The sequence below is a fragment of the Gopherus evgoodei genome, chromosome 5, assembly GCF_007399415.2.
Source record: "Gopherus evgoodei ecotype Sinaloan lineage chromosome 5, rGopEvg1_v1.p, whole genome shotgun sequence".
Taxonomy (NCBI): Eukaryota; Metazoa; Chordata; order Testudines; family Testudinidae; genus Gopherus; species Gopherus evgoodei.
This window is the reverse complement of record NC_044326.1, coordinates 105,912,614-105,938,399: the sequence shown is the minus strand read 5'-3', so window position 1 is coordinate 105,938,399 and position 25,786 is coordinate 105,912,614. Positions and strand designations below refer to the sequence as shown.

General features: G+C 41.5%; 1 long non-coding RNA gene across 1 annotated transcript; it reads left to right on the top strand.

The window, feature by feature from the left end:
- Nucleotides 1–256: 256 nt before the first annotated feature.
- LOC115652974 lies at nt 257–24,381 on the top strand. Its single transcript, XR_004000800.1, has 3 exons — nt 257–284; nt 11,083–11,085; nt 24,308–24,381. It is a non-coding gene; the product is annotated as an uncharacterized LOC115652974 (long non-coding RNA).
- The last annotated feature ends 1,405 nt before the right edge of the window (nt 24,382–25,786 follow it).

Here is a 25,786-nt window from a genome sequence, read left to right as displayed (position 1 = left end):
ACCAGTGCTGATTTTATAGACCTTATCATATTCCCCTTAGTTGTCTCTTTTCCAAGCTGAAAAGTCCCAGTATTTTTAATCTCTCCTCATAGTGAAGCTGTTCCATACCCCTACTCATTTTTGTTGCCCTTCTCTGCATCTTGTCCAATTCCAATATATCTTTTTCAAGATGGGGCAACCACATCTGGGCACAGTATTCAAGATGTGGGCATATCATGGATTTATAGAAGCAAATGATATTTTTTGTCTTATTATCTATCCCTTTCCTAATTATTCCCAACATTGTTAGCTTTTTTGACTGCTAATGCACATTGAGTGGATGTTTTCAGAGAACTATTCACAATGAAGATCTCTTTCTTGAGTGATAACAGCTAGTTTAGATCCCATCATTTTATATGTATAGTTGGGATTCTGTTTTCCAATGTGCATTACTTTGCATTTATTAACATTGAATTTTATTTAAGTTTTTCTTCTGCTAACAGAGGAAAAAACACCTTTTCTGTGTTTTCCCTTATGTTTTCAAAGAGCTCCAACTTCACGTTGCATAAAAATAAAAAGGAAAATAGTTTTGAATATAAAAACAAAGAAATATTAATATATGAAGTCACAATTAAGTTTTGCCAGCTAGCCCAGTAAAAGAAAATATGTACACACACACCCCTCCTTCTGAAGAAAAGAAATTATATTGTAATCTGTCTAGGACAACTGAGAAAAACAAAGCAAAGCTGAAGCCTGTAAATAGAAAGTGTCCTTTAAAATGCAAATTTCAGAGTATGAATATTTCATCATTTCTAACATCTCGTAGCAGCTCAGAGATGCTCAGAATAGTACAAAGAAAGAAGAAAAAACCTAAGCAATGTTTGTTGGAAAGATCTTAAGGGGAAGGCAGTTCTGGAACTCTTATGCTCCTACAGTGTATAGTAACATTGGTTTAAGATGGTTATGTTTTGTATCTTAAATTATTATTTTAGGTCTTGATCCTGTGAGCGACTCCAATATACTGATATCAGAAGGACATGTGGATGCTCAGCACTTTGTGTTATTTGCCTCTGTGTAATACATGGCAATGACAAACAACTCTTTTGGGATTTTTTTCAGAATTAATACATTTCCCATTCTGTCATTCAAAGATATTTAGGAAACGCTTAAAATAAACCATCCAAAGTCTGCAAGTATATATAAACTATCTTAATTCAAAAATCTCAAACCACTTTGGTCTTAATTTTAGCATTACAATCTTCCCTGAGTAAGGGATTTACCCAGAAACAGACCAGAGAATGGACTGAATCACAGTCACAATTCTTCCCTTCCTCTGGGGAAGTGAAAGAGGTAAATCACTTCACCTCCTTTCATGGAACAGCTTACTGCTTACTGCACCTTGTCTGTGGGAGAGGGTCTTCCTCCTCTCCCAATCCATCTCCACCATTTCCCCAGTGGGGAGCAGTGGACAAGTATTCCTTCCTCTTCTCTCACAGACAATGTAAGCATAGCTATACATGGGGTTAATGGGGGCCTTGACCCCCTCATTCCTGCCCACTCCTGAGACTCTAACTCTTTATAAAAATGTAATTAAGCCTTACAAATCCAGGAGTCCCATCAGGAAAAAGAGAGTGATGCACCAGGATATAATGGGGCTTCTTAGGCAGCAAAGAAATGCTGCAGACTCTTGCTGACCTAAAGGTGCAACAGACTCAGGTTTGTCTCCCTTTGCAGTCAATGGAGAGCTCCATTGCAGCGGTTCCATACACCCCCCAACAGTCCACATAGCAACAGGTGCTGCATCCCTTCCTCTACCCCCCATGCTGGGTGGCAGTAAGGAAAACCTCAGCTGCATACACATGGACCTGTGAGAGCCATAGTTAGTGTATATGTAGCTGAAATGTCCAATAATGCCTTCTAATTTTAAATTAGATTATTGATTGATTGATTTTAGAAGTTTGTGCAATTAAAAACAAATACAGTACATTATCTTTACACTATTTTAGGTACACAGTAAATGTCTATATTTTGGAAATAAATTCTTCTTTTTCTACTTCACAATATACTGCAGAATGCATAGCGCTACTCAAAGCACCCACAGAATCATTGGTTCAGCATGGTGTAATAATTATAAATGTAGAGCAAGCACCATATAATACATGCATTAAAAGTAGTGAGATATTCATAAATGTACACCAAGAACCACACAATTCTTAACAGCCCCCAAAACTTAAAGGCTACGTACAGCACAGACCACATCATATCACATTACTTCAGCTGACCATTAAAAAGCTTCTTCAAAGCCTTCCTCAGCTGCATAGCTCCACAATGAGTTCTTACTGCCCTTGTTTAAATTCAGCAGACAGCTGCTCCACCTCCACCCCAGCAGCAACTATTCCCTCTTTGCCTTAAGCAGTGAAAGCAGCTATAATCACAAGGATATTTTTCTCACTGAGATACAATCTCATGAGTGAACACTATCAGCATCCCTTCAATCTATCATTTATTATCTATCTATCTATCTATCTATTCAACTGTCATTTGACAGCTGCCAGCAGTAGTTGAATCAGTCCTTGGTGCTGTTAAGGTGGCCAGTGCACAGCTTCGTGAGCCAGGGGAGGAAGAAGTAGGCTTGGCCCCACAGGATCACTACTGGCATTTCAACATTCCCAATGGTAATTCAGCAAGAAAGAATGTCCCTCTTTGCAGCTTTCTGAACAGTTCTGTGTTCTTAAAGATGTGAGCATCATGAACCGCCCCTGATCAGCCCACAATGATGTCAGGGAAGTGTTCCTGGTTATCCACTAATTCTTGCATAACCAAGGAGCCCTTTTCTACTCATGTACTCTGTGACAAGGTGCGCTGGTTCCAAAATAGTGACGTATGTGCCATCTATCACGGCATCACAGTTCAAGAACTCCATTGCTGCAAATCCAGCCACTGTGTTCCTCACGTTACCAAGAGTCACAGTCCTACATAGCAGGAAGTGATTAATGGTCCCATGCACTTGCATCACAACAGCCCCCATGGTGGATTTTCTAACTCCAAGCTGATTGCCCACTGACTGGTAGCAATTCTGTATTGTAAGCTTCACCACTCACTGCTCAACTGTTAATGCAGCTTTCATTCTGATGTCCAGGTGCTGGAGGGCTGTGGCAATCTTGGCACACAGATCCAGCAATGTGGCCATAAGCATCCAAAAGTTCTTCACCCATTGCTCATCATATCAAACTTGCAAACAGCAACCTTGAAATAATTTTTACTGTGTACCTCAGCAATATGTCCTCTAAAAACTGTCATTGCACTCACAGTTGTGGCTCTTTCTGAAGCTATGCAAATACCAGTAGATTGTTCCTCCTGTGTTCGCAAAATTCATAACAGTGCAGAGCTTTAAGGATTGTGATGCTTCTGTCTGAGATGGCAGGCAGTGACAAATGCTATGTGGATGTATGGGATTTTTAAAAAAGGTGTACAGCAAATGGAAAACAGATGACTTTATGGGATAGGCAAAGTTGCATGATGGGAACTTGACCCCATGTTCCCAGTCAGCCCTGCAGCTTTCTGCCCCACCATGCATTGCAAAAATTTTGCAAAACCATGTCCCAGATGGTGGTGCATGGCACTTTGCAATATTTACCCATGGTACACTGCACTACACATTTACACAAATACTCTTGGTGATCATGCTCAGCACTGGCAGACTCACCAGTCAGATATGCATGCACACAAGCAATATGCTAACTGTGGTGGCGTTGTGCTGATCTAACTTGCGGTCAACTGAAGGTTGTAGTGCAGACATAACCTCAGAGTTGCAAGCTTGTGTACAGGCTAGGATTATGGTTGCCTTCTTCAGGACAAGAGATAGTGAAGCAAACTGCCATGCCTGCTTTGCAAGGGTTTCTAAACACAATTAAACTTTTACTTAGGTAGCATGAGAAATACACAGATCTAGGCAAAACAATAAAACACATACATGCATTTACCTGGCTCAGTTGCCTCACCACTCTTGAACATTTTTTGAGCTTAGGGCACAGTACTCTAAGGAGTCCTGGATCCTCCTGCACATGGCTTCTCTTCTAACTCATAGAGTATCTCTCCCTGCTGTAGGTCAGCTAGCTTCTTTCTTCCTCAGCCTGACCCACAGTCAAACAGGACCTCCCTGCTAGACATGCAAGCCCTTCTATCCTGTCTCAGACTTCCTCACTCTCCCAGGAGTTTTATGCCCTACCAGTAACACCTGGTTCATTTTTTCTGCCACTGAAGAAATTCTATTTTCCAAATCTCAAAGCTTTGCAGAAATTTTAGAGAAAACTGGCTTCCCCCAGCTTTCAGCCCACCTATTGTTCTGTCTGGGACAGGTCTATTCACTAATTAATACCCTTCAATCGCTGTTTCTTTCAAAGACAGACATGTAGGCTCCATTCCAGCTGGAAACCACCTTGCAGAAAAGAGAAGGCAACCAGCTCCACATTCAAAATGGAGTTTACACTCTGAGACAGACAAACCAAGAGATCTCATAATCTCAAACAGAATTAATGAATTATGCATAGACAGATTCCCCAGTTCTCCACAGTGGTATTTTTGACTTGCCCAGAACCAGAAAGAACTGGAAAACTCATGAGAACTTACTTTCATGCAATTTTAAGATTGATTTAAAGGTCAAAGAGGTTTGGATAAGATTTGGATGGGAATCCAAACATTTTGCAGCTTATCTGAATCAAACTGAAGTGCTCATGTATTTATACTCATCCTGTCTTTACAGATTTCAGCATTTCAGCATCATTCTGCCAACACTGCATTTTTGGGTTGTGAATGAATACAGGTATTAAAGTACCAGATAACCTATAGCTATTTTATTTAAAGATTTCAATTACAATCTTCACTATTGTGGATCAAAGTTTACCTTTGCAATGATGTTTCTGCTGCATTTTACATTAACAGAACAAATAATATAACAGAAAATGTACTTAAATGATGCAATAAGCTATATGTAAGGATGGAAAAGTGGTATGGATTTCTAGATAGTACTGCTTTGTTTTCATTAGGTCACAATTATAAAAAGATGTCTTTTCCAGTATTCTTGTTCACAATTTATGGGTTTAATTTGAACTTAATTTGGTATTTGCTCTATATCTATATGAATTATTGAGAACATAGTTTGATTTTGTTATTTTAGGGGGTTTTGTTGAGTAAATAAACATGTGCACCTTTAATACTTATAGATTTATAATTGAAAATGCCACCTCAATGGTCTGAATGTTGAGATAAAAACATTTGAAAACAGAAAACACAACACAAATAAAAATTCTTACAGGAGTAAAGCAAGCTCTACTCTGCACTGGTTAGGCCTCAACTGGAGTAGTGTGTCCAGTTCTGGGCACCGCATTTCAAGAAAGATGTGGAGAAATTGGAGAGGGTCCAGAGAAGAGCAACAAGAATGAGAACATGACCTATGAAGGAAGGCTGAAAGAATTGGGTTTATTTAGTTTGGAAAAGAGAAAACTGAGAGGGGACATGATAGCAGTTTTCAGGTATCTAAAAGGGTGTCATAAGGAGGAGGGAGAAAACGTGTTCACCTTGGCCTCTAATGATAGACCAAGAAGCAATGGGCTTAAACTGCAGCAAGGGAGATTTAGGTTGGACATTAGGAAAAAGTTCCTAACTGTCAGGATAGTTAAACACTGGAATAAATTGCCTAGGGAGGTTGTGGAATCTCCATCTCTGGAGATATTTAAGAGTAGGTTAGATAAATGTCTATCAGGGATGGTCTAGACAGTATTTGGTCCTGCCATGAGGGCAGGGGACTGGACTCGATGACCTCTCGAGGTCCCTTCCAGTCCTAGAGTCTATGAATCTATGAATCTATAAGATGCAAAGTGTGAAAATCAAAGCCATCCACCACACACAAGTGTAATAGCAAAAAGCTATCCTAGTGCATTTAAGAGTTGATTTGCACAAATTCTTCACTTACTTAAATGAAAGGGTTAATTATCTATGGAATTGTTGCACATGGGCTAATTAGAATAGATTAGATTTCCATGATTAAAGGTGCTCTAAGAACAGACAAAAGATGATTCACTATTGGAACTGTTATACTATAGGCTGCACTGGCATTTAATCAGTATGAAGATGGGCTGTACAGAAGAGAATATTGAGGGCTGCTAAAAAGAACACAGCGAATTCTGTCTAGTCCATTGTTTAGACTTTCTCATGCCTTGGAAACTTCATTTAATGTGCAAAAAAATAGTTAATGTACCACTGAACCACTGTCACCATAGAGATGCCAGAGATGGGTCTTTCACACATACTCCTTCTCCCTAGGAAAGTGCCAGGACAGGGGTTTCAATAGGCTATTTTTGCCCTGTAAATAGCTGGTTTAAATGAGACAGGTGACTGGGATTGTTGTGGAAAGGAGATGGGATCAGAGGCCACATAGAAAGAGAGGAGGGAAGGTCACTGTATCTACCTGTGCTCAGGGCAGCTTTCCACCTATCCATCCCTCAGCTTTGGTGTCTCTGGCCATCTAGCCACATGCTGTATTTTGGCAATAAGTTAGGGCAAGATGTCAAAATCAAGCATGGGAGAGTCGGACTGTTTGTTCTGGAATTTTCCCTAGGGAAGATTGCCTATTCTCCTGGGGACAGTGGGGCCAGGGTTTGCCTTCTGTCCAGAAATGTTTCTAGGTTGTGAGGATCTTAGAAATGGCAGGAGTGGTAATGGGGTGAGTAGGAATACAATGGCTGTTTAAGATGCCATCTATAATGAATAATAGAGTTGGGTGTACTATTTTTTAATCAATAGTGGAAGATTTCAATTATCCCCATATTGACTGGGAAAGGATCACCTCAGGATGAAATGCAGAGACAAAATTTCTCAATACTTTAAATGACTGCTTCTTGGAGCAGCTGGTACAGGAACCTACAACCTACGACTTAGTCCTGAGTGGAGCGCAGGAGCTGGTCCAAGAGGTAACTATAACAGGACTGCTTGGAAATAGTGACCATAATATAATAACATTTAACATCCCTGTGGCTTGAAGAACATCTCAACAGCCCAACACTGTGGCATTTAATTTAAAAAAGGGGAACTATGCTAATATGAGGGGGTTAGTTAAACAGAAATTAAAAGATACAGTGACTAAAGTGAAATCCCTGCAAGCTGCATGGACGCTTTTTAAAGATGCCATAATAGAGGCCCAACTTAAATGTATACCTCAAATTAAAAAAAACACAGTAAAATAACTAAAAAAGAACCACCGTGGCTTAACAACCATGTAAAAGAAGCAATGAGAGATAAAAAGGCATCTTTTAAAAAGTGGCAGTCAAATCCTAGTGAGATAAATAGAAAGGAGCATAAACACTGCCAAATTAAGTGTAAAAACATAATAAGAAAAGCCAAAGAAGAGTTTGAACAACGGCTAGCCAAAAAACTCAAAAGGTAATAACAAAATGTTTTTTAAGCACATCAGAAGAAGAAAGCCTGCTAAACAACCAGTGGGGCTCCTGGATGATCGAGATACAAAAGGAGCGCTTAAAGACGGTAAAGTCATTGCGGAGAAACTAAACAAATTCTTTGCTTCAGTCTTCACGGCTGAGGATGCAAGGGAGATTCCCAAACCTGAGCCATTTTTTGTAGGTGACAAATCTGAGGAACTGTTGCAGATTGAAGTGTCACTAGAGGAGGTTTTGGAATTAATTGATAAACTTAACATTAACAAGTCACTAGGACCAGATGGCATTCACCCGAGTTCTGAACGAACTCAAATGTGAAGTTGCGGAACTATTAACTAGGGTTTGTAACCTGTCCTTTAAATAGGCTTCTGTACCCAGTGGTTGGAAGATAACTAATGTAACACCAATATTTAAAAAGGGCCCCAGAGGTGATCCCAGCAATTACAGAGCGGTGTTAGGGACTTGAACCCAGACGGCGAGGTTTGTTGTTTGACCGCGAGAGAGAGACAGGCAACACCAGCAAGGTTTGATTAAAAGCTTTTTATTGAAGGGTGCACGCAACAATAGAGAGCAGCTTGTTTTTAGAGAGAACCAGCTTTTTTTTTTACATTTTAGTATAAGCCTATATAGACAGTTTTGTTGCGTTATAAATTATTTACTTGAGCAACCCACCCCCTTTTTTTAATGACTAGAAACTAGACACCTTTAGTATACATGCATGCCTATTTTTTTGTGTTTTACAGCATTAAGTGATTAAGAATATTTTAACAAGCACCAAAAGTTAGGAATGTAAGGGAGTTAAAAAAGAAAGAGAACAGGACCACGGAGTGAAAGTAGGGACGCTGAGAGGCTGGCTTTTTATTAGTTTTTTAAACAAGCTGCTTTTAACATAGCACATTTGGTACTATGCCAGGAATGCAGCCTCTTTTTTATTTTACTTTTTTTTAGCTTCTTGTGAGACATGCTGCTTTTTAGTATTTTTTTACTTAAGGATTTTTTAGAAATCTTTGTTAACCTGACTTTGGTTAGGTTGACATACCTGGTTTTGTTTGCTACAGTTTTATTTAGGCCTAACAGCGGTAAGTCTAACGTCAGTACTGGGCAAATTAGTTGAAATAGTAGTAAAGAATAAAATTGTCAGACACCTTGAAGAACATAAATTGTTGGGCAAAAGTCAACATGGTTTCTCTAATGGGAAATCATGTCTTACTAATCTAAAATTTCTGGAGAAAGGGGCAAAAAGTGAGGTGGCAAAGTTTGCAGATGACACTAAACTGCTGGATAAATGTAAAGTAATGCACCTTGGAAAAAATAACCCCAACTATACATACAATATGATGGGGGCTAATTTAGCTACAATGAATCAGGAAAAAGATCTTGGAGTCATCGTGGCTAGTTCTCTGAAGATGTCCAAGCAGTTTGCAGAGGCGGTCAAAAAAGCAAACAAGATGTTAGGAATTATTAAAAAGGGGATAGAGAATAAGAAGGAGAATATATTATTGCCCTTATAAAAATCAATGGTAGGCCCACATCTTGAATACTGCATACAGATGTGGCCTCCTTATCTCAAAAAAGATATACTGGCACCAGGGCCGGCTTTAGGAAGTGCGGAGCCCAATTCGAACAGTTTCGACGAGGCCCCAGCAGCGATGACCAAAAAAAAAAAAAAAAAAAAAGCACTTAAAAAAACCACCTTTCATTTCTTCCATGTATTATTTACTTTCCATGACTATATACCCATAACAAAATTATATATTACATACATTACATCATATATTATAAATATCAAGTTCATTAAGAGGAACTTTATTGTACACCTCACCTATATGTTTTTAAAACCTTATCTTCCTCGCTTTTTGTTTGACAAAATCTTTCAGTATATTGCCTAACTCTAAGCTCTTCATTACTTCGCATTCAATTGACATGATTGCCAAATTGTTTAACTGGTCTTCCTGCATTGTTGATTGCAGATATGTTTTAATTAGATTTAGCTTCGAGAAACTCCTCTCTCCTGAGGCTACAGTTACCGGAATAGTCAGGAAGATTCAAATTGCTATAAATAAATTTGGGAATGCTGTTGATCGGTTATTATATGCAAGAAATTGAAGGATTTTTAGGGGCTTTGATCTTTTCGGTGGAGCCAGATGAAAACCACAAACCTCAGTGAGAACAGCAGGCTGGAAGACTAGACTGAACCCACCACTCAGCCTAGTCCATCCCAGAGCCCAGGACTGAGGGCAATGTCCTCCCCACCCCCAGGCCACCTGCTTCCACTCCTGGTCTCTCCCAGCGCTGCCAGTGATTCTGTGTGGCTGCATCGGGTGGGATTTCAAGTGGACCCCTCAACCCCCCGCTAAATTCACCCGTTTTGCGATCACTCTGCACCAAGAGCATCTTCCTTCCCTGCCCTAGAGCTACTGGATAGCTAGAAAGCTGAGCTGGGCATTTGATTGATCTAGAATACTATCATGCCCCCTCCTCAAAAAAAAAAACTTAATAACCACACAGCTTTGGGGGGGGCTATTCTCCCCCCCCCAGCCAGTCTATTTTATTGTTGCAGGGCAAATGAAGGAGCCATAGTTTAATGGAAATATTCAGCCCTACAGTGGTCTTGCAGCAGGGAAAACAGAGTTGATGGGGAGGGAACTGGTTTGGATAGGAGCCCCAGTCCCCTTCCTTTGCAAAATAATTTGGAAAGGGAATCAGATCACACTGTGCCTCAGTTTCCCCTTCTGCAGGGAGATGGGGGGAGATAAAAGTCTCAGCCTGCTGTGCCATGTTGCAGACCTTTCGCATTCTCTCCTCTTGATGTATTTGATTTCCTCCTCCAAACCTCCCTCTCTCTCTCACCTGGAGTTCACAGCACTAAGTACCGGCTGGGGGCTTTTTTCCTGGGTTACATGACATGATCCCAACTTTAGTTCTGAAACAGACACAGGTAGGCACAAACTCACCCTCAAACAACAACACCTCAAAAACCACAACATCAACCCAATATTACAAACCTAGGGGGAATGACAGGGTCAAACACTCACCATTGGAAGCCCCAGCAACTGTTCAGGTGAGTGAGGTCCACTGCAGAGATTCCTGTGTCTCCCACTGAACCAGAAGCTCCCTTGGCATCTCCTCCAGGCTCCAGGTGACTGCTGGGGGGAGTAGGGGAGGGGACGGGAGGGAGGCTGCAAGCACGTGTGCCTTCTCTCCCCTCCCGCCTCCTGACCTGCAATACCCAGCGGCTGTCTCTGCCTCAGCCTTCTGCCGGCCAGCATCTCTTGTTGCCTAGCAGCAACAGCTGCTACTTCCGGGAGACACAGAACTTTGCTTCCAGGAGATAGCCGGCCAGTGCGGGGCCCCCTTCAGGGGCGGAGCCCGATTCGGGGGAATCGGGCAAGTCGGCCTAAAGCCGGCCCTGACTGGCACTAGAAAAGGTTCAGAGAAGGGCAACTAAAATGATTAGGGGGTTGGAACAGGTCCCATATGAGGAGAGATTAAAGGGGCTAGGACTTTTCAGCTTGGAAAAGAGGAGACTAAGGGGGGATATGATAGAGGTGTATAAAATCATGAGTGATATGGAGAAAGTAGATATGGAAAAGTTATTTATTTATTCTCATAATATAAGAACTAAGGGCCACCAAATGAAATTAATGGGTAGCAGGTTTTAAACAAATAAAAGGAAGTTCTTCACACAGCACACAGTCAACTTCTGGAACTCCTTGCCTGTGGAGGTTGTGAAAGCTAGGACTATAACAGTGTTTAAAAGGGAACTGGATAAATTCATGGAGGTTAAGTCCATTAATGACTATTAGCTAGGATGGGTAAGGAATGGTGTCCCTAGCGTCTGTTTGTCAGAAGGTGGGGATGGATGGCAGAAGAGAGATCATTTGATCATTACCTGTTAGGTTAACTCCCTCTGGGGTACCTGGCATTGGCCACTGTCGATAGACAGGATACTGGGCTAGATGGACCATTCATCTGACCCAGTGCGGCCATTCTTATATTATGTGTACCTCAGTTTATCTGTGGTATATTATCCTGCCTGAATATATAGAGTTAAATCAAAAGGGGAAGCCAACAGGAAACAAAATCAATGGCAAAAAATAAGGTGCTATGGTAAGGAATAACAAGGGTCCTTGGTGTAAAGTTATTAAGTAGGAAATAGCCTCTGGCAAATTTAGTAGGCTAAACTTTATTCTTCCCAAGCTGAACCTAGGATGAAAGGGGATACTAAAACCTTAAAGAAGCTAGCCTAGACAGGAAGGGGATGGTTGAATAGGCTGTCAGCAGCTGCTGGACGGTATGCCTAACACAGACAGACAGAGCACACACTGTTTTCTCCCAGCCTAGAGAGAGGTAATTGGGCTGAATGGAATTTACAAAAACTTACTAGGAAAGATTAAGGTGTAGTCGGAGAAAAAACATGTGTTGGGCTGTTTTCTCTTTTATCTCTGATTTGGGTGCTATGTACATTTGGGTGAAAGAATAAATAATTTTTTGAAGAAGCTGTTTGAGTCACTTTAATCAATCACTGTTACAGGGTATGTCTACACTGCAATAAAACACCCATGGCTGGCCAGGAGCTGAGATGACTTGGGCTCAGGCTGTGAGGCTATAAAATCTCAGCGTAGATTTTTGAGCTTGGGCTGGAGCCTAGGCTCTGGGACCCTCCCTCCAAGAAAGGTCTCAGAGCCTGGGTTTCACCCTGTTCCCGAACATCTACACTGCAATTTTATAGCCCCACAGCTTGAGCCCCATGAGCTTAAGTCAGTTGACGCAGGCCTGCTGTGGCTGTTTTATTGCAGTGCAGACATACCCTTAGGTTACTGAGGGAAAAACTTACAAGTTATGGTTATGATAGCAAATTACAAGAAAATTGAGATGTTAAATAAAAAGAAAGAATAATAGGATCAGAACTAGCATGAGTGAAAATGAAGTATTACCTTTCACTAGGATTTACTTTTCTAGTGATAGTGCATTTTATTTTAAACTTGAGCATTATGCTGACCTTATGGACCTCAATGAATAAAATTTCATAAAACTTTTTGTGTCTTTCTATCAAAAAGACACATCCAGGTTGTCTCTTTCACCAAGGACAGTTACCTAATCCTTTTGCTATAGATTTTTCTGCCAAATTCTTGCAGTACACTCTTTGCTTTAATCCCTTGTTATTTGTTCTCCCGAAAGACCAACAGCCAGGATCAAATGAAGCTTTTTTAATACTCTTCACTGCACAGCTGGTGACTTAGAAAGGATAGCTCCAGAGATTATGTCACATTAACCTTAACCAGAACCTCACAGTGAAGGGATTACATCCTGAAAACATGCATTAATTTTCTAAACCTGTTCCAACATACCCAAGTGCTGCAGTTATTGTGTTCAGTCATCAAATTCATGAAGCACAATAAACAGAATACTCCCATGAGTAATAAATTACAGAATGTTGGTTTAGAAGTAAACAGAAATATGCGCCAACACAAACAGAGAACAACTGTGTGCCTCTTTGCAACAGGTTTGAGTACTAGATCTCAATAAGATTTTTTTTTCCGGGAGGTGTGTCGCTGCTTAGTATTGTATATACTGGATGAGGAAACATGTCCTCTCTCAGGAATTTATTCCTATATTATTCAGAATAGATGCACACCCAAAAAGGTTTAATTATTTTTTGATGGTATACAAGGGAAGTTTCATTAAATGAACTAGCTCAGTGCTGCTCACCCAGCACACTATGAATCAGCAGTGGAATGTGAATGGGCACTCTGTGGGTTATGCTCTATAGGCTGAGGTGGTGGTTGCGGGGGAGGGAGAAAGCCCACTATGATCAGACACAGAAGGAGCTTGAGGAGGGCAAGGAAGGAGCAGCTTACTCAGGTATCCTGCTAGTGCTTCAGCCCTTCCCCTGCTTCTCCCTTTACCCAATCACACTGGAGCTCTACCCCTTCTCATACCCCCTTGTACAATTAACCCCCATCTCCATTCTAAAGAGAAAACTCACAGAAATAGTCTGTTTCCCCATATTCTGATTAGGAAGGCAGAAGCCAGTGGAAGGGTTATCCTTTTCCTGTGGAGGCGAGAGACCTGGATGAGGCATTTTTCCCCCTCTGGAAAAAGTGACTCTGGCAGGGTGTTGACTCACCAGCACAGCACCTCCTGCTGGTTCTCCTGGAAATTAGCTCTTCCAGCCCAGAGCACCCTCTGCAGGCCGGTGTCACACCTGCTACTGTCCCCTATGTCCCTTCAAGACCCCAGTGTCCTTCAACTTTTGGGTTCTTCCCCCAGCAGTAACCCACAATCTGGGTCTCCTCACCCAGGGGAATCCCCCACCCTCTAACCCCACCTTGCCTCAGTGGCTACTGTCAGTCACCATCTAGACTGCAATCTGTAAGCCACTCATCATCATCAGCAGCAGCAAGGGGGTTAGGACCTACTGCCTTTGCCTATCTCTGGGCTGCCCCTCTGCAGCCCAAGTACCTATTTGGCCTTTTTGGCAAGGCCTGCAGCCTGAGGTTTTTCCTGGCTGGAGCTCTCCAGCTCCCACTGCCCTACCCCAGCACTGCTCCACCTCAGGTACCCTTCTCAGCAGCCAGGTCTTTCTTGCTCAGAAAGCTAGAGAGAGAATGTCTTTCTTCTGGCCCATAGCCCTCTTATAAGGGCCAGCTGGGCCCTGATTAAACTGACCACAGCTGTGGCTGCTTTCTGAATCAGCCTAGCTTTCCCTGCTGCAGCCCTCTCTAGGGCTGCTTTATCCCCTTCAGGCAGGAGCAGGGTGACCATCCTGCTACAGTGACCTTATGTTTATTAAGGAGTAACTTTTCCTTCTATTGAAACTGGTCAATTCACATTAAAAATGCAAAAGGGAAAGCTATGCAATCTGCCATTGGGATCATTTATCACTCCTTTAAAATGGCCAAACACATGCAAACTCTGTAATGCTCTTTGCCACAGAGATGTAGGGTTGCATAAACATCAACATGTCGGAGACAGAAATGCAGACGGCTGTAAATACAGCCTACTTTTGATATAAAAAAAAAATTCCTAGGAATCTGATCCTGTAGTAATTCCTTGTGTGGAACCACCATTGATATTGATGGGAATTTGGGAGCAGAGAATTGCAAGATTGTTCTCTTTGTAATGATCCTCACTGAGTTAAGAAATGGGCATAGATTAATGTAAAGGAAAAGAAGTATCATTCTGAGTTGTACTAATTTAATTTCCCCACTCTCGCTTTGCATCGAAACATTTTCATAAAGAATACAATCTATATAATTTTACAGTAGCGAGCTTTAAAACATCAGGACTTTGCTTCATCACACTGACTCAGGTTTTGGTTCCATCAGATATGGCCACAAGATTCTGTTTTAAGCACCTTTGTAGACTGTCATATTTATACTTTCAAATTTTGAGATGGCCTTAGCTATGCTTAGACTTCAGCAAATGAATCAATATTTAATTACATATTTTACTTACTCATCAGAAACTAAAGTCTCATATTTGACACACGGACACTTCATGGGCATTTAATTTTGATAAAGTATTACTTTGCTGGTACATAAGAAGAAAATCTCCTTAAGCACCATATATATAGGGACAAATCTCTCGGTATTTTTTGGCTCCTTTGTTCTGCAACCATTGCAAAAATTGTATGACTGGCCTATGGAAGATCTCAGGGATATACAGCCAGTACACGGATGTGTATGCCTAACATCTTCTTTCAGCCAGCATAATGAGAAGAAAAGGGTGAAGATACTAAGGGATATTTAGAATATCAGGATATCAGGATATCTAGGATATCATTATGACTTTCTTACCCCAATCCTAGGCCAGATATTTGGCTCTTTTTGGTCACTCTCGGGCAGCTTTAATGTAGTGCATGATAGAAGAACAGAGAGCAGCATCTGGATCAGGGCAGCACAAGCCAGAGCTTGATGGCAGCTTTGCACACCATCACCAGTCTTGCACTCTGTACATTCTGGGAATATCCAAGGATCCTACTCATCAAGCAGAACAAAGTGAAACAGGGTCTTGAAACAATCCTGTGTAAGACTACACATATAGTCAATCATTTACTAAATATTTTAAAATGTCTAGAAACAGAGAAGAAATTTAACTCCACTCAGCAAAGTCATAAGAGGCCATGATAACTTGGGACAGTACTATGGAGTGTTTTCAAAAGGACCAAAATTTTGAATTTGGCTTTGTAGGTAATAGGGAGCCAATTAAGAAAGAAGAGAACTAAATGTGCTTTAAATAGTTTATGCTGCTGAATAGACAGGTTCCTGTGTTCTGTTTTATCAGAACTGTTTTCATTCCTGCCTGACTTAAAGAGAATTACAATAGTTGAAGTAGAAGTTACAAATGCCTGGATTACCATAGCCAGGTTTGAATGCCACACACTGGGGAACTGGCTGTCAGGAACTCACCTGGCTCTGGACATGGTCACCTAGGAACCCAATGAGCTCAGCTGGGCCCAATAAATGCTCATTAAGTGACTGTGCTCCCTGATTAGACAGAAAGGCCAACAGATTACCATTTAATATGTGTAGCAATAGCAGCACAGTGGCTGTTTTCATAACCTCAATATGTCCCAGCTTCTTAAAGCAGTCCATGCTCCAACCACTGCCTGCTCCAGAGCTACTCCCTATCTGTCTCAGAACTTCTGGCTTCAACCACTAGTTTTATGGTTCTGATCTGAACACTAGACCACAGTACTGTTCTATTAGGTCACATTGCCTATACCCCAGTGTGTGATCCTGTCTTTTTGCTAGTTATGTCTATGGGTATCCAGAAGTAATTAAGTGATTATGAGAACACCAACACCATGAACTGTTTTATTAAGGTTAATATTATAGATATGGTAATATTAAGGGTAATAGTATAGATATGGTAGGTTCTCCAAAGTGCTTCCCACTAATATCACATTAGTCTACCTCAATTCAGCTTCATCCAATGGTTCTTCATCCAATGGCATATTACATCCAGGTCCTGGAATGTGCAGGAAATGGGGCTGTTTGTGTCTGTGAAGGTGATGTACAGCTGGGTAAAGCTGATGCTTTAGTCCATGTGATTGTTTCACAGACAGTAAGCTGCCAGGGCATGGTGGCCTATTTAGTAGGTGGAGCACTACCTTTCCCAGCAGTTGTGGTAGTAGTTTGGATAATGATAAGCATAGATCCAGGAATCAGGCACTCATTCAAAGATGAAACTGGAGTCAGGTCAAGGGGCCAATCTGAAGGTCAGGACCAGAGTCAGAAGCCAAGCCTAAAATGAAGAGTGAGCCAATGTCATAGTAACAGATGTAACTAGGGGATCAGAACCAGGAGTCGCAATCCAATGCCTAGGCTGAACAATGAGCCAGAATCATAGTTGGGGATATGGCCAAGAGTCAGCAAACACACTGGTTCTGGAGAAGGTAAAGCTTGGAGCTGGAGCTGAAACAGGAGCAGGTCTTGAAGTAAGACTGAAATCAGGCTAGAGCAGGAAGGGGTGAGCGCAAGATAAGTGCAGCTGCAAGCATGTTATTCATTAAGTAGCCATTGTGCTGCTGCTGCTGCAAGGCTCAAATAGCAAATTGCTGGCTCCACTCTCCAGTAAGGAAGTTCAACAGTTTGGAGAGGGCTCATTGGGTCTAGATGAGCTTGCTAAGTTGCCTAGTGACCAGGTTGAGATCTAGCTGGCCCCAAACCCAGACTCCCTAATACCATTGCTTTATGAAGAGGTGGAATAGGAATGGGGAGAGGATGAATTTGAGACACCACATATGAAGGCTCTGGGTGTGGATCCAGCAATATGAGTATGGAAGAATGGCTCTTGTCTAGGTCCAAGAGATTATCAAGCAGTGTTGATTCTGTTCCATGTTAGGGCCTGAATGGAAGGAGTCCTTGATGTTGGCAGTTTCTAGGGAGAGTCAGAAGTTATCTTTCAGGAGCTGCTCAATTAAATTGCTCAGGAATGGGTGGTTAAATACTAGGGAGATGTTTGAGAGGTCAGATTCACTGAATAAAAAATTATGGTGTACTTTAGTGTTCATTTAACTGTTCAAAGGAGGTATTACCAATCTCAGTTAAAAAATGATCTTGAATGTTCTTGACTTTTTCACTAGCCAAGAAGTGCCTGAATCAGTTACAGGAGGTGGCACAGTTTCCTTTCAGTGCTACTAGGACTTCCGGTTGCATGAAAGTGCCATATTCAGAGAGGAAAGGTACCATTAAGCCAGTATCATATAACGACTATCTGATAGAGTGTTTGGTAACTAGAATATAAAAGTTAACAATTCAATTGTCTTCAGTGATAGCCTTAGATCTGATTGTGCGTAATGTGCCAAAAAATCCCTCAGTATTGGAAATTCCCTTTATGCTTGGAAAGTTACACAGATCTGAAATGATAGAGTTCAAGATATTTATAGCTATATTGCAAAAGAAAAATAGACAAACAATTATAACCTAGCAAAACTATCTTTCAAAAGGATTTCATATTGATATTACAAAATATTCCTTATAAAAATATCTGAAACTAATGTGATGTGGCCTATAAGATGGTTAGGTTTAAGAAATAAGTAGGTAAGGTTTGGAGCTTCAGTTAGTTTAACTGTAGAGGAGTGTGGGAAATTGATATTGTTGGTGTGAAAAAAATCAAAAATAAGTTGGAGACAAAATGTTGTGGGAACGTAAGATTTAGCAAAAATATGCCCCTGGGTTATGCTTTGGTTGTAAGTGGTCTGAGCAAGATTTTAAAATGAGTGGTTTTGAGAATTGTAAGTTTTATTAAAATGCTATCTATATTGATAGAGTGGGAAGGACATTGGTGCAGATGTTAACTTATGTAATGTGTAATGTAAAGAGCCAATAAGAAGGTGATGGAATTTTTATGGTAAAGGCTAGTTTAATGTTAATTAGTTATTATAAAGAATTATAAATGAAGAAGTTTTGTTACAGTGCAAGAGAGCTCCAATTAACATCCAAAAGATACTGTTAGGTCCCAGGATTATAAGGCTGTTCTTCGCTCTGTTGTCAGTGGTCCATTGATACATCATTTCATCTTTGAGCATGAACATAGTAGTACTATTTGTTCAAGTGGCCATTACATGCCTGTTTGCTTAACTAATCATTTTTCTTTTTAATAAAGTTTAGTTTTATCATTCAAAGTGTCATCTACTGCTCCTCTACTAATTTTTCTGTAACCAACCCAGAGGCTTGAAACCCAGCTTAGTTTTCAGGTTTATTGTGTCTTTATCTTTAACAACGTAATATTAATTGGAAACAGTTTAACATGAAGGTTAAAAAGGTTACAGTGATAGTCAAAGGGATTGAGAGGGATTTAGTGAGTATAGCTGCAATAGTCTCAGGAGATAATGCTTTTCAAAGGTTTATTGGAAACCTTCAAACACTGACACAAAACTTCATCTTAAATGCTGCCAGGCACAATAAGATGTTACACTCCATTTATAAATACATAATAAATGATCAGCTATGATATCTGAGAAATTCAAAGTAATCTTAGTTCTCTTGATCCTGGCAATACCTCACTGACTCTCACTTGTAGTCATGGCCTGGTCTGTATGCCTCAATGATTGTCGGTAGGTAAGCGAATCTGGGTGCATGTAATTTGGAAACAGAAGAGCCAGAGGATGGTGCAGACTTCTTTTTAATGATGTAAGATTAGAGTAAATGGCAGTTACTGGTAGCTTTCTTATTGCTTTAAAAACACTCTCCACCAAACTGACCACGCTTACATACAGGCAGCCTCACCACTGTCAATTCAACTTAATGGGGTTGCATGTATATAGCGGAGAGCAGAATTTGTCTCTTTCTCCTTTATTTAAATATATTTTTTTAAAACTGTGAAAGATGAAGGGGCATGATCCTGTCATTTCCTACATCGAGGGCTTGCAAGATAGAGCCTGATATTTATTTTGATCAGACAATACACTGAAAAAGACTGTACTGAAACTGATGAACTGTAGAATATTGAAGATTGGAATTTGATACATCAGCATCTGAACTCAGCAATCCTCACAAATCCATTTGTAAATGAATGGAGAATCATGGTTCTGTCTATGATAAAATGAGGTAGGATTCTATTTTAACAGACTCATAGAAATTAGAGACAGAAAAGGCTTAAGACTTATCTATACATCAGGATTAATCCACACTTAACTCCAGTTAGTTTGATGTGAAAATGCCTGCATGGGCACAATTAGAGCACAGTAACGCTACATTTATGATGAACTACGGAATTCGCTTTAAAGATGTATTATGGTCAATGCCAATTGAGTAAGTGTGGTGTACTGTTCATGCACACACAGTGTCGTCACACATTTCTTTGGCAGTCCTGCAATTTGCATCCCACATTGCCATGCAGCTCTCCATTACTACACCTACATAATAACAGCCCTTCCAACCGATCTCCCTACACTGAACTGGTTTCTGTCTGTTAATGTTCATCCAACTTTGAGATGGCAATGGAGACCCTCTTCTCAATAGGTGTGGGGCACTGCATGTTGCTAGGCTGCTGCTACAGCTCCATGGCTAGCTCAGCACAGACCACATGAAAAGGTCACCTTCCCCATCCTGAAATTCTCTTGCCACTACTGATCATCCCAGGTCTGTAGAGCAATTCCTTCCCATCCTTTCCTGAGCCTAAGAACAGTGCTGCATCATGTGAAGCTGCTCCAGAAATGGCTCTTTAGTACTGCTGCTCATTATGATCCTTGTCTTCCTCATCCTCCTCCTGCTGCCACTGATGAAGCTGCTACTGTTGCTGGAGAAGCCACTGCTGCAACAGCAATTTGCTTGGTGATGTAGCTCATGAACTACCAAACTAAAGACACTCAGCTTCAAGAACTGAAATACAATCCAAGCAGCCGCTGTGTGTTTGCAGTTGCCAACATTCCAGCGCAAAGCACTGTTGGGTCTGTGCTGGCTGACAGTAATTCACAAATGGCACTATAGGAAACATGGAACTGAAAGAGCAGACTCATAGGATTTTCCTGAAGTTGACCCTATGTCCCTGAATTCCTCAGGCTTTGGCTATGCCTCCCATAATGCAAAGCAAGAGAAATTCCAGAATGCATGTAGCTCAGTAATGAACCAAAGGGATGTGGGATATTCTCCAAGAATACCCCATGCTTAGTACGCAAGTCTCTAACTGTGTACACAATGATGCAAACTGGAAAATGGCACAGCCATCCCATGCACACACTATCCCTGCTGCTTGTGTATTGTGTGTTAAGTAATGAATATCAACTCACTAAGAATTAAACTTCTGTATGTACACTTGTCCCAACTGAGTTATCTAGTCTATTACCTTATAAGTTTAGGATTGTTTCCTAAAATATATTTTCTACTGCTTTTTCTGGTCCAAATATGTCCTGGGATAGTGCTGCCATTTCACAAGGCCATCATGATGTCCAGAGATTCAGAAACATTTAATTAGTGAGGATTCTTCAATAAACAGGGCTGAACTGTAACCCTGCAATCCAGCTCAGTAATGCATCAGTTGCAGAGCTGCACCCTTCTAGGAGCAGGGCCAGAGAGTCACAATTTGATTCCAGTTCCCTAGGGACAGGGTAATCCACACCAGCCCTTCGGTGCTCACATTTAGTTTTTTACCAGCTCTAGTGCAGCATCTTGGGCAGGGGAAAAGCCAAGGCTCCACCTTCTCCTGGCACAGGAAGGGAAGTTGGGGACTGCTGGCAGTGGCTGCTCTCATCTTCCTGGAGGCTCCAGCAGGATGGGTAGCCTAGACAGGTGCACAGCAAAGATGGCAATGAAAGTTCCTGTATAAGTCACAAATGCTAGCCTGAATGAAAAACATGGAGACAGATTTGGGATTATTGATATTAATCATAAGAACATAAGAACAGCCATTCTGGGTCAGACCAAATGTCCATCTAGCCCAGTATCCTGTCTTCCGGCAGTGGCCAACACATGGGAGGCACGCAGGGTCACATGCCCCCTTTCCCCAGATCTCAGCAGAAGTCAAACCACAATGTGGACAGCAGTAGCCTTTTGGCACTGTGTGGGAAGTTGGGGGCAGGGGAAGGGATGACCTAGCCCATGTCTTTTCAGAGCTCATCTCCCCTGCCCCTCTTCCCCCTGGCTGGAAGCAGCTTGTCCCTTCCTGCCCGCACATGTTGAAAGGCAGCTAACATCTCCAGGTAGCTCAGCAGAAGAGGGTGCCTAGGGGACAGAGCAGCCCCGTGCTTCCTGGTGGGGAAAGACCTGGGGGGTGGGAGGTGAAGCCCTTGCCCAGAAGGCTGCTGTGGACCCTGCAGGGTCAGAGCTGGAAATCGCTTCCCTTCAGCCACTCCAGGACTTAGCTGAGAGGCAGAGAGACTTCCCCGTGCCAGCGCTGTGTGGGGCTTTAGCACATGCAGGGCTCAGCTCCTCCTGCCCAGTGTCCTGGCCTGGAGAGTCTTAGGATTTCTTGGAGCACTAGCCCAGCTAGAGGCAATGGGGGAAGGAAGGAGCCTGCTGTGCAGGCTGCTGGTGAGCTAAGCACTCTGACCAGGGGCTGGCTCTCCACACAGCACTGGGACCAGGACTCCTCCCACTGGGGGGATATGGAGGAGCAGTGGCGGGGGGGCAAAGGAGAGCATGATGGAGAGCATGTAAAGGACTGATGGCTGGGCAGCAGAGGTGACACATAACCGACCACTGCCTGGTGCCTGTCTGCACTCACCAGCCACCACAGCTTTCAGCACGCAGCCAGTGCCGGCCAGAAATGTGACAGGGGGCAGTGTCCTTCTGGCTGAGAGCCAGCACTCAGCTGGGGCTGCACTGATAGACCAGCACGGGGAGTGGCTGGCCCCGTGCACTGCAGCTTTGCCCAGCCACCAGCCCTGAACACCCACCCTTATCATCAGTCATTGGACCCCCTCACTCACCATTGGTGGGCAGGCGGCTGATGAGCAGGGATCCAACCAGCAGCAGGACCCGCCACTACTGATGGGGAGGAAACAAAAAAATATGAGACAATTTGCCCATTTTTAAGAAAAAGTCAGCACATCTGCAGGAGGGCTTAAATACTGGACTGTCTCTTTAAAAACAGGATGTCTGGTCACCCTAATTAAGTCTGAGAGTTTGGAAGTGTCCATTTTGATTGTTGCCTCCAGAGATGGGCAAATTATTTCTCCTTAGTTACTTTTTTCCTCAGAGACATCACTGCTGCTCAAATAGGTAACTGTCAAGAGAATGGATCATGTGATTTGGAGGAAAAGTAGTCCATTGACCTTTCTCTCTCTCTCTTTTTTCTCTAGTGTCTTTCCTTATTTTCTCTTTGCACCATTGAACTTCAAACATCACAGCAGATGCTTTACCCTGAAAGGTGTCTAGAAAGAGGCAAGTCCTGAAAATCAGTCTTGTGCTAGCCATTGTGTAAAAGTTTAAAACTCTTGTGAGATACGGTTTTAGAATGTCTTCAAATACTATTAGAACCGATGCATTTGCGTAAATACTATGAATTAGAGTATGCTACATGGTTTTGATGATCAAATATATTAAGGCTAAAACATGGGCCAGGGTAGTTCAGAAAAGTTCAGGTAACTTGACCATGAGAATTAGTGAGAATTTTACTTTCGTTTGTACCACCTGTTTTATCCTGATAATTCAGACTGTTTGCTGGAGTTGTGCCGCTGTAAAACCAGTTTAAATCAGATCAGATCAGGCCTAAGGTATATGTATTTTTTAGATTGTGAACTCCTCCGATCATGGACTGTATGGTCACTGTCTTTATCTGAGTCTGGACAGTTCTGAATACATTGTGAACATTGCTCAAATACAGATAGTAAAAAGGTGTTTTAGAGTCTTAATTGTCCTGAATGGAACCCTTCAATATAAGATTTCTCTTTGAGTTTTTTAAACTTCTGAAAGCTAGAGAACTGAAAATGGTTTTGTTTAACTTCATTAGTTATGGTTTGTCTTTTTTTTTTGTCAAAGCCAGACCCATAGCCAGAAGAAGATTTGTATCCCTGTTTTCATTTTCTACAAACCTGGAAAATTCAGGTGGCTTCATATAAACAGTTGTGGTTTAAAGCAGGGATGGGCAGTATAGATACTGCAGTGTGGGTTTTGCTCTACATTGATCATTTTTACTTTCTGCCTAGCTGGTTTGGATCTAAGCAAAATTTCTTTTTTTCTTGCCTCAAAGTTTTAGCTCTGTAAGAGGCCAGATTAGTTATGGTCTTGTGTATGTGTATGTGTTTCTCTTCACCTTTTGCATATTGATGTGGTAAAATTTCATTTGGTTCTATTTCTTGCCTCATATGCATGAACTGAATGGTCATTCCCTGGGAACTCATCATTTGAGTCACATTTGCTTCCAGTTCCTATAATGAACTACTTTCTCACACACCTTTTCTCTATATTTTTCCCAGGTCACTGATAGACCAGTATTCTGTTCTGTGTTCCATGCTTTATGTTATATCTCCAAATATTCACATTACTAATGCGAGGTCTGAATGATGAAATTCATTTTCTTTTAATCTGAGGAATTCATTGCCACAAGATATCATTCCAGCTAAGAGCTTAGTGGAGTTTAATAAAGGGTTTGATATATATATCAGTAGTTACATTGATAGGAATAAAAACAATTTTATGTGTACATGAACCCTTCTGCATAAGCTATCCACCAACTGATGGGGTTGCGGAGAGAGGATTGTACATATGAACAAGAAAATAGTTTTTTGTTTGTTTGGTTTTTTTATTTGTATCACATTCAAGCATAGAGTTCCCAGTCATGATTAGGGTCCCATTTGTGGCAGATGCTGTAACACCACATATGGTGAGACTGTAGCTTATTTGTACAAGGGAGTGAAGGAGTGTTAGAAAGTTTTACTCCATGCGGGATACAGCAGCCTCCACAGAGCAATTATTATTTCTCTCTAGGGCCGGCTCCAGGCACCAGCTAAGGAAGCAGGTGCTTGGGGCAGTCAATACAAAGGGGTGGCACTTCATCCGCTATTGGGGTGGCACGTTCTGGTCTTTAGCAGGAGTTCGGCGGTGGGTCCCTCAGTCCCTCTCTTCCTCTTTGAGCTGAGGCCAAAGTGTCACCAAAGAGGAAGAGAGGGAGCAAAGGACCCGTCACCGAATTGCCACCAAAGAATGGAGCGGCGCGATTAAGTTGCTGTTGAAGTGCCACTGATCGGCTTTTTTTTTTGCTTTTGATCACTGGAAGGCTGGAAATTCCAGCTTCCATTGACGTACAGCAGTTTTTCTAGCTTTGATGATTCATGCGATAGCTCACATTATTTATATTATCTACCCACATGTCTTCTGTGTTCCTGTATGTGTAGAAGAGCATCCCAGCCTGTGAAAAGGTCATTCTTCCCCTGCAAATAATCATGTACACTGATGCTAAAAATCAGTCTAGAACACAAAATTAGAACTAGCCCAATCCTCAACTGCATTCAGGATGCTGCTAGGGACTGAATTAGTGTACAGTGAGTCTGGATCAGGAGAGTGCAAAAATGGATTAAACCTATTACTAGCCACTCCATACCAGCTCAGCTGCACTGGCCAGTGCATTGTGGAGGAGAAAGAGAGTCAAGGCTCTCCTCATTCCTTACCCACCTGTATGAGAGAAGTAATAATTGCTCTGTGGAGGTTGCTGTACCCTACACGGAGTAAGATTTCCATATGTTCCTTCATTCGCTTGCACAGATAAGCCATAGTCTCATCCTTTGTGTTTTTACAGCATCTATTACAAATGAGACCCTAATCATGATCAGGGCCTCTATGCTCAAAAGTAATAAAAAACCTATCATAATAATCCCTATTTAAAAAAAATCTCTCAGGCCAGTAGAATCTTTCAAATTGGAATAAACTTTTGAAAATGTACCACTGTACCTCCCTTTTATGCTACCAGCATTTTACTGCTGTGCAATCCTATAATTCTTTAATTTTTGTTTAAATACATCTATATCTTGCTGATGTCTTAAAACTCATTTCAGTGTCTTCTCTTTCTCTTCATGCACTCAGCTTTGCTGCTTTTAGGATGTATGGGCTTGTTCTTAAATTCCACTTACTTCTCCTACTCCAATAATATTTATGAACAGAGAAAACAACAAGGAAGTAACCTGTAATGCATCTTTCTATTAGTGTTTCTTCTCATTATTCTTTATTTCAGATACATGATTATCAGATTCTTCTTGGAAATCTATACATTCTTTTTAGAAGCTCATCGCTGTCTCTTGCCAGCACTTCTGAAAGATTCAGAAATCAATACTGTTATCTTTGCTCAATGCACAAAGAGGCAGATTCATAAAAGAGATTAAGATGTTAAGTTGGTTGGTGTTGCTTAATCAGATCCTGTGAATGTAATTATGATCTATACATTTGTTCTTTTCCCTTTAACTATCTGCCTTG